The sequence below is a fragment of the Aethalodelphis obliquidens genome, unplaced genomic scaffold (assembly GCF_003676395.1).
Source record: "Aethalodelphis obliquidens isolate GAN/ISIS:26980383/991018 unplaced genomic scaffold, ASM367639v1 scaffold4, whole genome shotgun sequence".
Classification (NCBI taxonomy): Eukaryota; Metazoa; Chordata; class Mammalia; order Artiodactyla; family Delphinidae; genus Aethalodelphis; species Aethalodelphis obliquidens.
The window spans coordinates 14,495,992-14,507,633 of record NW_020837948.1 but is presented as its reverse complement, the minus strand read 5'-3'; the positions used below and the strand labels follow the sequence as shown (position 1 = coordinate 14,507,633).

General features: G+C 41.3%; 1 pseudogene; it reads right to left on the bottom strand.

Annotated features, from left to right (window-relative positions):
- Nucleotides 1-9,911: 9,911 nt before the first annotated feature.
- LOC113613603 (elongation factor 1-alpha 1 pseudogene) lies at nt 9,912-11,269 on the bottom strand (annotated as a pseudogene).
- Nucleotides 11,270-11,642: the final 373 nt, after the last annotated feature.

Genomic DNA, 11,642 nt, shown 5'->3' with positions numbered 1-11,642 from the left:
TACAAGAGGTAACAGTACTGGTGACTATGTCAAGATTCTTGTAGTTGTGACAAGAAAACCCACTCAATCTGGTTTATGCAAAAAACAAAAATGAAAACAAAAACAACAACAAACAACAAAAAACAAGGGAACGTATGGGCTTATGCAACTGACTTAGTCCTGGCCTTTTAAGAGGCTTGATCCACTGCTCCCATGACGTCACTAAGGACCCGGGTACTCCCTCCCCCTATCCTGCCCACCATATCTCTGCCTTCTTCAGACTCCACAGGATGGAACTCAGTAACTCCAGGCTCATAGCTCCCACTGGCAAAACACCTGAAGCAATTCCTTATATCTCACACTACATCATCCAGCAGAAAACAGTCTCCTTTGGGGAGCTCTCCAGAAGAGAAAGGGAACTTCTTTTTACTAGAAGTTCCAGCAAACACCTCTTCACATCTCACTGGCTCTGACTGGGTCACATGCCTATCTCTGAGCTAATCACTGTGACCAGGGAGATGCAGGTGCCCACTGGCTTAAGCTGGGGCTGGGATCACTCCAGGGCTACACTATAGCCTATAAAGGATGGCTCCCTCTGGAGTTGTACAGAGCCCAGTCGGCATAGCCAATCACAACAGCAATCTGAGAATCTATCTCATCTTTTTGCCAAGAGTATTAATTTCTTGAATGCAAGGACCATATTAGCATCCTACATCTACTAGTAGAGTCTGGAACATAATGGCTGCTCAGTAAGTTCTTACTAAATGAATGAATGATTATATGAATGAACAGAAAACTAGTTAGGAGGCATAAACCTCCCCCAAATGGTGTTCCTGAATTCTACATGCAGTATTGATTTTTCCAATGATTTCTTGACACTGGATGATAACGAATTCTTAAATTTTCAATATTAATAAAGGTGAGGCCAAGCATAGATGAATACGATTTCAACCCTTTCCTCTATTAGAAGGCAACAGTTTTGTATTTCATATTTGCTGTATCTATGCTGTTAGGAAAATTTAGTCCTTGAAATACAAAACTCCATGAGCAAAAAGCTCTTACCTGGGCCTTCTCTCCTTACTCAACACGGGCAAGACAGACACCGACTCTAACGCTTTTTTGTGAGAGTAGTAGTTAGACTATAAACACTAACTTGGTGTGGATTTTTACGATTTAATTTCCCCTTTTTATGGGAATATAAAATGTATTTTTAAATATAAATAAATTTTTAATGGAAGTGTATGATGGTGACAGGGAAGTATGTAAATCTGTCACATACAATGTAAGAACATATTTAAATATGCATATTATGAACATTTAAAGCTGCGATGGTTCAAAATAATGTAAGCCTCTCATATGAAACATTGCTTTTCAAATATGAGCCCACTAGCGTCTTAAATACAGATTGCATTATATATATATGCACCCAGTGGTAAAATATTTTTAATCAAATATTTGTTCTTAAATTTTCTCTCTTAGACATTATTATTCTGTGTACCAAGTTTACTATTTATTTAGAGAAAAACAAAAATTCCTCAAGCCTCTAATTTTTTTTTTCTCAACGTGAAAACTATCACACAACTGAGAAATACTTTCTCCCCCAGAAACTCTTCCCTAGACTGTCTTTCCTTCTTTTTCTACCTTCTCCCCTTAAACATTCTCGTCTTCCCTGACGACTTAACCTGGTATAAGTTAATGGTCCCAAATCAGTGTATCCAGTCCCAACATCACTCATTAGTGCCGTGTAGTATGTCCAACATCCTAACAGAAATCACCATTTGAATGTTCCGACGACCTCAGATGCTTTGGTTAGTGGCATTACCATCTGAATATTCAACCCAGCTAGATCCCCTGGCACCATCTTGGATTCTTTTTTCTCCATCATCTATCCTTGGCTCCCTTCAGGAACTCAGGTGAATACTCCTATCACATCTGGTTCCATAATACATGTCTCTCTCCATTCTACGGCCAAACGTAAGCTGTTATCACTTTCATGGATGACTGAATTCTCCTCCTTTTTGAAGACAATGATTCTAGTTTCTTACCAGTGAAACTGCCATCCAACTTGCCCTCACCCCAAGTTGTATTCAGTTTCTAACTTAATCTGGTTCTTTAAATTTTCCTACTTAGGGGGCTTCCCTGGTGGCGCAGTGGTGAAGAGTCTGCCTGCCAATGCAGGAGACGCGGGTTCGGGCCCTGGTCCGGGAGGATCCCACATGCCGCGGAGCAACTAAGCCCGTGGGCCACAACTACTGAGCCTGTGCTCTAGAGCCTGAGAGCCACAGCTACTGAGCCCACGTGCCACAACTACTGAAGCCCGTGCGCCTAGAGCCTGTGTTCCGCAACAAGAGAAGCCACGGCAACGAAGAGTAGCCCAGGCTCCCAGGCTCGCCACAACTAGAGAAAAGTCCACATGCAGAAACGAAGACCCAATGCAGCCAAAAATAAATAAATTTATTAAAAAAAAAAATTCCTACTTAAAATTCTTCAAAGGCTTCTCATTGCTTTTAGGATAAAGTACATGTTCAGAGATTTTGCAGTCTGGCTCTAACTTACTGTACAATCTCATTGTCTGCCGCTGCCTTCAGCTCTTGCACAAAAGCCTTCAGCTCCAGTCCCATCAAATCACTAATTAGTTTGGGAACACTCACTGGGTCTCCGCCTGGACTGCTTTGCTCACCTTTCTACCCCTGTAAAGTTAATGTCAGTAAAGTCTTCTCTGACTTTCCATCACAATGAATCATTCCTTCCTCTGTACTCCCACAAAACTCTGCTCAGATTGTGCACATCTGGTACCCATCTCCCTGGGTAGATCATGCAGTTCTTGGAGGAAGCAGGAAAGGGAGGACCATGTCTGTTTCATCTTTGCCTGGACAGTTCCTAGCCGGTACCTGGTGGTTAGCATGTACTAAAAAATTGTTTAGTGAATGAATCTTCATTTTGAATGCTCAGAAAAACCTTAAATTTGACCTATAAACTTCCAGAGATAGGAAGCAGGATGCCTACAGATTCACAGAGACGGTACTGACCCCATGTAGTAAAAGCAAGCATACTGTAAAGTCAAACTGCCGCAGAGTTAGCCCATTTCGCCACAGTCATTTCTCTGTCTTTTAAGAAATGTCTGATTTGAGATCCCTTTCACGTGCTTCCCTTCTAAGGTTTAATGTACGTAATTAATCTTGACTTGCCTTAATACTGCTAGGAATGTGGCAATGACCTCAGCTAACACTGGCAAAGCGATTAATGTTACATGAACTGGACCTTTTTTTTTTTTAAACTCTAGATTCTGAATAAACACATTCATGCAAGAGTCTGTTGCAGACCTTTGCTCGATAGAAAATGTACCATGATTTCAAGGAGTAATGTTTCAGATGCAATAAACAACGTTAACGGAAACATGGCTCTTGTTAAAGAAAATGCTGTTTCAGGCTGAAGTCCCAGTGATCATAAAAGATATATGATGCAATAAACAAAATGAACCACAGGCAGACAGGTCCATTCGATGACTAACCACTGATTGAATTTTCCAACACTCCTGCACTTTCTGAGAGAGAAACTATTCACAAAAGGTCCACGTTAAATATAAGGCTGTCATTTCTTTTTCATGTTTCTGGTGAGGTCCAAGAACAGTAGAGGATCCCCACCCCCACTTCCTTCCTTTTTTTTTTTTTTTCCCCTATTGGTTGTTTGTGTTTTTGAACTTTTTATGATGTGGGAAGACTGGCAAACAGTTACTGTGATTGTCAAATGCCTTAAATCAAGAAGAGAAGATGCAATAAAACACAGTTTCCATGGTAACACATTGTAACCTAGTACCTCTGGATTATGAGCCAGCTCACATCTCTGATCACTACTTGTTGACAGGCATAAATTGACCCTAAAAGCATTAATTTTAGAGATAAAACTGGAATGTAGAGCTAAGTTATAATAATGTTTAAACATTTCCAAGGTAGTGGCAGCAAAGCAACACTGGTTATGTCACAATTTAAATAATGTTAATAAACTAAGCATAAACACTTGAAAAATCTACAAGCTTTTCTCTAAAGATGGTTTAACAAATTTGTATATACTCTTGAGGCTGCAAATGGTAGGTGACGTGTTTTTGGTGGGGTTAAAAGAAATTACATGGAACGATCCATGGATGTTTTAATGAAAGTATGGTTCCATTATGAAAATGATTCTTAAAAATCTTGATCATAGAGAAGCTCCTAAAACTATCTTAGGACATAAATATACAATGTTTCTGGATATTTCCCAAAAGACATAATTTCTTCTTTTTTTTAATTAGAAGAGACTCAAATAAAATATGAATTATTGTATTAGAATGTTTTCAAACATGCTTTTTTTTACACAATCACTTCCATGTTCTCATTAGAAGCACTCACACTTCTGTCACCTTTTAAGGTTTAAAAAAAAAAAAGATCGATTGTCTTGTCTATATATGGCTGCCTCTAGCTGGCTTCAGTTATCCATTAACCAATACAATCAACCATCAAAAGGCAATTTTTTCCAAGGCTGTTTGTCACACTTCTAAATATATCTTTATGACAATCAAGAACATCTGATATGATGTGACTTAACATGATACGACAATAAAGAATTGGTCAATTTTCTCAACATCTAGACTTGATGTAAAAGTCCACTTTATTTCCCTGGTAACTTCTGAGTTCAACTTCCCCGCTAATAATTTTAAAGTGAGAGTGGAAGAAGCAAGGGAAAGACAGGTGGTCTTCGCTCAAGGCTTGACTTTAACTACCTTGAGCCTCAGGGAGGCAGAGAGTGACCAACAAGCCTTAGTTTCCAATTCTGTACTGCAGGGATTAGACCCCACCCTCCTAAGACTGTTATAAGCATTTACTCAGATGGACGTACATAGGGAGCTTAGAACAGTATTTGGTGCATAGTAAGCCCCTCCCCCATAAAGTAACCTTACCACCACCACCACCACCACCACCACCACCATCATCATCATCATCATCATCATCATCATCATCATCATCATCATCATCACAGTACCTGCCCCCCTCCCAGTGGCTAGCACTGTGCTTCACACCTAGAGGTGCCTAGCAGATGTTTGTTAAATTGAATGAGCATACTTGTTCAACTGGGCGTTTCTTTTTATGTTGTCCTTGTTGTTTTGGTTGGTTGGTTTTTGGCCATGCTGCGCGGCATGAGGGATCTTAGTTTCCTAACCAGGGATCAAACCTGTGTCCCCTGCAGTGGAAGCATGGACCACTTAACCACTGGACCACCAGGGAAGTCCCCTCAACTGGATTATAAGAGAATTTACTGTAACTATTTTTGCTAGAATATGGAACATTTCCAGGAAATTTGACTAGATTCCTTTTATTCATTTGCACCACACCTCACAGAGATTCACAAAACACCTGTGAAGAGAGCTCACAGAGTTAGGCAAGAATCCTGTCTCCCAGTGTTGCTAATCTGTAGGATTAAACCCTTGGGAACACTGCAGGGAATCCGAACCCATGTAACATAGGCTTGTGTTTAACCTATTGACCTGGGAAGGGCATGGATTTAAGAACCCTCCATACTTGCAAGCACTGGCTCAGACATATGCTAGGGACTTTGATTTTCTCTGTTCTTCTCAGCCTAGCTTTTAAAGAATATGACCATTTTAAGAATGAAGAAAGCAATTTGTGACCCTGGATTATATCCACATGGCACTTAAGTTTGTCTAAAAACAATTAAGACCTTGACCTATGCATATCCAGCTCTCAATACTACTTGGCATTCCTTTTGTATCCCTAGTCATTTTCCTTTCACCTTCCCTAATGCATACCCTCAAAGGTACCCACCTTTTTAATCTGACCTCTATCTTTTTAAATCAGAGCCAGTGTCCTTGTCCTGTAGACACAGGGAGAATAAAGGCTGTCATACAATAGCCTGCTCTCTTTTAACAGCATCCTAACATATGAGAAGTGCCGAAGTCTTATGCTAGGTACATGCAAAGCCATCAATAAATGTTAGTTCCCTAGTGTAAAGGAAGGAGATTCCTAGCTTAGAGCAAGATGTTTCCTTGTTTAGAGGAAGAGTGTCCCTCTTTCCTCTTTCTAAAGTTAATCCTTCAACCTATACACTGAGTTGGTTCCTACTATCTCCTCTGAGTCCTGGTTCTCTCTGTTGTCCCTATTTCTCTGTTTTCAGGAGGTTCTCTTTTCTAATTCCTCCCCATGATGGTCTTTCTCCTCCAATCCTCATCTTCCTGCAGAGTTTCTATTTCAATAAAAACACCATCATTCCATACAGAAATTTAGGGATTAGCTCTGATACACAATTGTCCATCACTGCCCCTCCTGCCCATATTCAATCCATCTTTGCCAGTTTTCCTCCATTCCCTTCTCTATCTCCTCTGTCATTGCCCTAGTTCAGCCCATCAGTGGGATGGGGGTTTGTGGTTGAAAAATGGTGGTACAATGCTGCTTTGGTTTGCGCGTTAGTCTTAATTTAGGATACGTTCTGATAGTTTTGGGCAATGAATACGTTTAGAATATGGGGGTGCAGAGTTGCAAAGGATTCCTTCATAATTCCACTCTCATTTTCAGGATTATTGCTATGACACCCTCACCTTTGGACAAATAACCTTGGAAAAAAGTCCCCCATTATAGGAGCTACATTTCCTTTGTAATAACTGTTTAGTGGACAGCAATGTTCCACTAAAGGAACACTATTTTCTTCATGAGACTGATTATTTCATAGTTCCTTTTGCTTTCTGTGGGTGACAAGGCCCAGGGTGTCTGTCATTCTTCAGTCTGGCGGATTTCAATACCAAACAAGCTTAACCACCATGGGCTGGCATAGGGAAACAAGAGTGGATTAGTAGCCAACTCACAGTTGCGGTGTTTCTGGGTGACCTAGAGCAGTGTAACTTCAAATTTGGCACGTTTTTACTCACTCTGGAGCCTTCCTTTATCCCAGGGAAGTAAGTACTAGACCCAAAGGGCAGCAGGCAATAGATGAAAGGAAGCTAAGCCTCACCCAGTCAGGTCAGCCAACTGAGTGCTTCATGCTTCCAAGCTACCTTTAAAAAGCTTCCTAGGTATGTTAAAGCAAAGTCATCTTTTCTCATTGTGTATTACTGCACCCTTTTCATTACGTAAGGGTGTTTGAACTTGGTCTCTACATCATCTATATCACTGAAATGCTGATCATCATGCTATTGCTTTCTCACATTTTTCCTAAAAGGACACAGTTTTCCTATTCTGGAGACATTTGGAAGCTTGCAATAAAGAAAATCAAGGGCCGGGGTATTGTCTAGTTTGCAGGCCAGAGACTCCTGAACTCCAAACTCGCTGTTCTGCTTCCCAGCTCCAACGCCCACTGCTGGCTTCCTAACGTTGACTTGTCCTAGGGAGTATTGAACTGTTGTCCACTGCGCACTCTGGGTAAACCCTACACTTACCTAAAGACAGCACAGGATAAGACATCACCTCCACTCCTTCCATTTAACCTATATTTCTATCTTTGACCTTCCGATGGCTCTGCTACTAGTAACACCGCATTACTCTCATCGTTAATTTAAACATTTCTGTGAATCAAAGTTTTCTTTCTGTTTAGAATTCTTTTTTAAAGGACAAGACCTTCCTGTTGTTGACTATTTCCATAGTACCTGGAAAACAGCTGATGCTTATTGAGTGACAGTTGATTTAAATTGCCCTCAATTTATTAACTGACAAGTACATACAAACAGCCAGAATAGAACAGCCACTCAGCACAATGACATCACATTCCTTCTTTGAATGGCACTTAAAAAAAAAAAAGAAAAGAATGTGTAGAACTCAATTTGCAATGTCTTAACCCAGCTTTGGAAAACAGCCCCACCATCACCACTAGGAAAAAAAAAAAAAAAGAGATGGTTGAAATTCAGATCCATCCAGATTAGGCAAGAAAAGGAAGGGCTGCTTTGCTTTCTTGCCCTTGTGCTGCCTCTTTTCATCATTAGTAATTCTATCCCTCTCTTAACTGATCATGCAGGGACACATTATCTCACTAGCAAATGAATGCACTGTGGAAAAACTCCCCAAATGCAAATGAACGGGAAGGACGTGCTGATAGTGAAATTAAAGGAGCTCTCTTTTCCCCCTCCCACTGCCCGTGGATGGAGCAGTTATGGAGATTCTGAATCAATTCCACCTCTACTTATTCAAACTTTGTCAAGATAAACCTTTTATCTCATTGTTCTAACGCTACAGAGAAGAGATAATTTACATGACAGTAATTATGTTGCTATATTTAGGAGTGTGTTCTCTGCCCATTTCCGGTAACTTGCTTTTATATAAAACACTGAATGGGCTTTTCAGAACTTGGAAGGTGTGTGTATGATGCTATTTAAAACATGACAGCTAGCAGCGCAATATGGGTAGATTTTGCTCACCTCTGTAGCTTTGGGGGAAGATCACAAGAGGAATAATAGCTCTAAAGTTCCTTTTAAACAATGTGTACTACTAGAAGGAAGCTTCTCTAAATTTTATTGGCTTTCTCTTCTCCCCACAAGCAAACGAGTATTTTCATTTTTAATATATTGTATGGAGCTACCAGCAGTTTTCTTTTTTTTTAATCTGACATTGATTTATTTTTCTTCATCCCTTAGGTTAAAACAATGAAAAGAAAGAAACTAGTCTGTAGGACCAAACACTTTATATGAAACTTTGACTTCAGAGAGGCTCGAGTAGCATTCTTTCATTTGTTTCACGGTGCTGGTTGGTTTAACCTTTTCTGCCTCGTCCAAACACACTGATCTCCCTGCCAGCTGGGAGTCTGCTGGCCCAGCTGCACTACGTCATGTCAAAAACCCACGGGCCTTCCTTCCTACCTGGTATCCACAGTTCCCAAAGGATTTAGTCAAGATAATACTGCCCCCCATTTTGAGCTGACCTCTGTGTGGGAGTTACCCAGTGTCATCGAATTTTAAGAATGACTCCAGGATAATATCTTGGGAGGTTATAAAGCTTTACTAAATAGAAAGTCTAGTGTGCCCTGACCCTAAGCCATCTTTCCTCCATCTAAACTCTCAATCCCTAGTGATTCTTAGCCTTCCTAGAACCACCATGAAGTTGTCCACATTTCATGTCTTCTTTCTCTTTCACATTTCATTTTAGTTGCTGAGCTAAAGTCCTGAAATGGCATTTTCACAAATTCTCCTTTCAGAACTAGAAATAACAATATCTCCTTTAGTCCAGTATATTACAATACAGTATTGGGTTTTTCAAAATAAATTAAAACAGAAAAAACTTCAATTTAGGCATTCAATCAATGATTTTCTTTATTTTCAATTTTTGTGTAGGGTGGGGAGCACGGAAGAGAGGGGAAAAAAAACCCCAATGTGCAATATTGCAGGAACAGTGTACATTTCATGTATTATAATAGAATTAGCATATTTCCTGATAAATTCCTCAAAACTGTGACCATGTTAGATTTCCAGTGGAGGTGGGAAATCTATAAAGCGGCAGTGCTTTGGAAATCAAACTTCCTGTTACCTGCACTCCATGTGCGCGTGACTTTGAAATGGTGTTTTTATTAACAAGTAGATCTATCGGGAGGCATCCCTGCTGCCTCTGCCCCAGCTCATTCCTCTCTTCCCTGTTTCCATTCTCTTCATCTTAGTCTTCACTCCCCACTTTTTTTTTTTCACTTTTTTTTTCTCATTAAACTTTCTTTTAATGGTTTTCAAAATTCTGTGACAGATTTTTGGTCAAGTTGTTTCCATGAAAAAGTACTGGTTTTTTAAAACGAATACCTTACACACACAAAAAAATGGTTCACAAAACATTCTCCTTTCCTCCTGAAGGTTTTACGATGCATTATTATCACTAACTAGTCTTTTACTAATAAACGTAAATGGCCAATTCAGACCACCCATTCTGAGACTGTTCTACCACGATTAAGAGCAGGCTGGCAGGTATTAGGGATAATATTTATTTAGTCTTCTGAGTCTTCCCGGCAGACTTGGTGACTGAACCAGCTCCAGCCACCTTCTTGTCCACTGCTCTGATGACACCTGCGGCAACCGATTGTGTCTTATCTCACAAACAGCAAAAGGGCCCAGAGGCAGGTAGGCAGAGACGCTATCAACACAGGTGGGCTTGTCAGGAACCACATCAACTCAGCAGCATCACCAGATGGCATGAGTTTGGGCCCAGAACAACAATCAATCTTCTCAGCTTAGCAAACTTGCAAGCAATGTGAGCTGTGTGACAATTCAGGGCAGGTGTGTAGCCAGCCCTGATTTGGCCTGGATACGGTTCAGGATCATCACCCAAGCCATGAAGCCAGCTGCTTCCACTGGTGGGGCATTTTTGCTATTCCACCAGCCACACTGCCCATGATGAACATCTTTGACAGACACGTTCTTGACACTGAAGTTCACACTGTCCCCAGGAAGGGCTTCACTCAAAGCTTCATGGTGCGTTTCAACAGACTTGACTTCAGTTGCCTGGAGCAAAGATGACCACCATGCTAGGGGTGAGAACACCAGTCTCCGTTCGGCTGCCAGGGACCGTGTCAATACTACCAATTTTGTAGATGTCCTGGTGGGGCAGAGGCAAGGGCTTGTCAGTTGGACGAGCTGATGGCAAGGTGCGATCCCAAGCCTCAAGCAGCACGGTTCCACTGGCATTGCCACGTTCACAGGTGACTTTCCATCCCTGGAACAAGGCACGTTAGCACTTGGCTCCAGCATGCTGTCACCGTTCCAACCAGAAATTGGCACAAATGCTACTGTGTCAGGGTTGAGTCAATTTTCTTAATGTAGGTGCTGACTTCCTTTATGGTTTCCTTGTATCACTTCCGGCCACAGAGTAGCTCAGTGGGATGCATTTTGTTAACACCCACAATTCGTTGTTTCACACCTGGTGTGGAAGCCAGAGGGGCATGCTGACGGTCTGCCCGTTCCTGAAGGTCCCTGCTTCAAATTCACCAACACCAGGAACAACAATCAGGACAGCGCAGTCAGCAGATGTGCCTGAAATCAGGTTTTTGATAAAGTCTCTGTGTCTTGGGGCATCAGTGATGGTCACAAAATACTTGCTGGTTTTGAATTTCCATAGGGAGCTATCAATGGTGACACCAAGCTCACCTTCAGCTTACAGTTTATCCAAGACCCAGACCGCCCTGAAGGAGCCCTTTCCCATCTCAGCAGACTCCTTCTCAAATTTTTCATGGTTCTTCTGTTAATCCCACCATATTTCTAGGTCAGATGGCTAGCAGTGGTAGACTTGCCCGAATCTAGGTGTCCAGTGATGACCATGTTGATAGGAGTCTATTCCTTTCCCATCTTGGCTTAGATTTAGCAGTGGTTTTCATGACATCTGTGTTCTGGCAGCAAAGCCAATGCTTCTTCCCTCTTTTTATTTCTTTAATTCCCATTTTTCTCCTTTGGACTTTGCCTTGCCTTCAGTGTGCACACTGGACCTTAGCCCTCGGTGAACTAACACTTAACAGTTTCATGACCCTTAAACCACATCAAGAAAGTCACAAAAGGCTCCTCAAAGGATCGGGAAGAAATACTGCACCTATAAATACACACAGCCGACTTTCTAGGTCTCCTTCAATCATAACTTCCAACCTCAAAAAGCAGTTGAAAAGGCCGTCTAATTGTTTACAACGTTTGTTAGAACCCTGGATGCAGTTTGGTTTGGAGGTGTGAT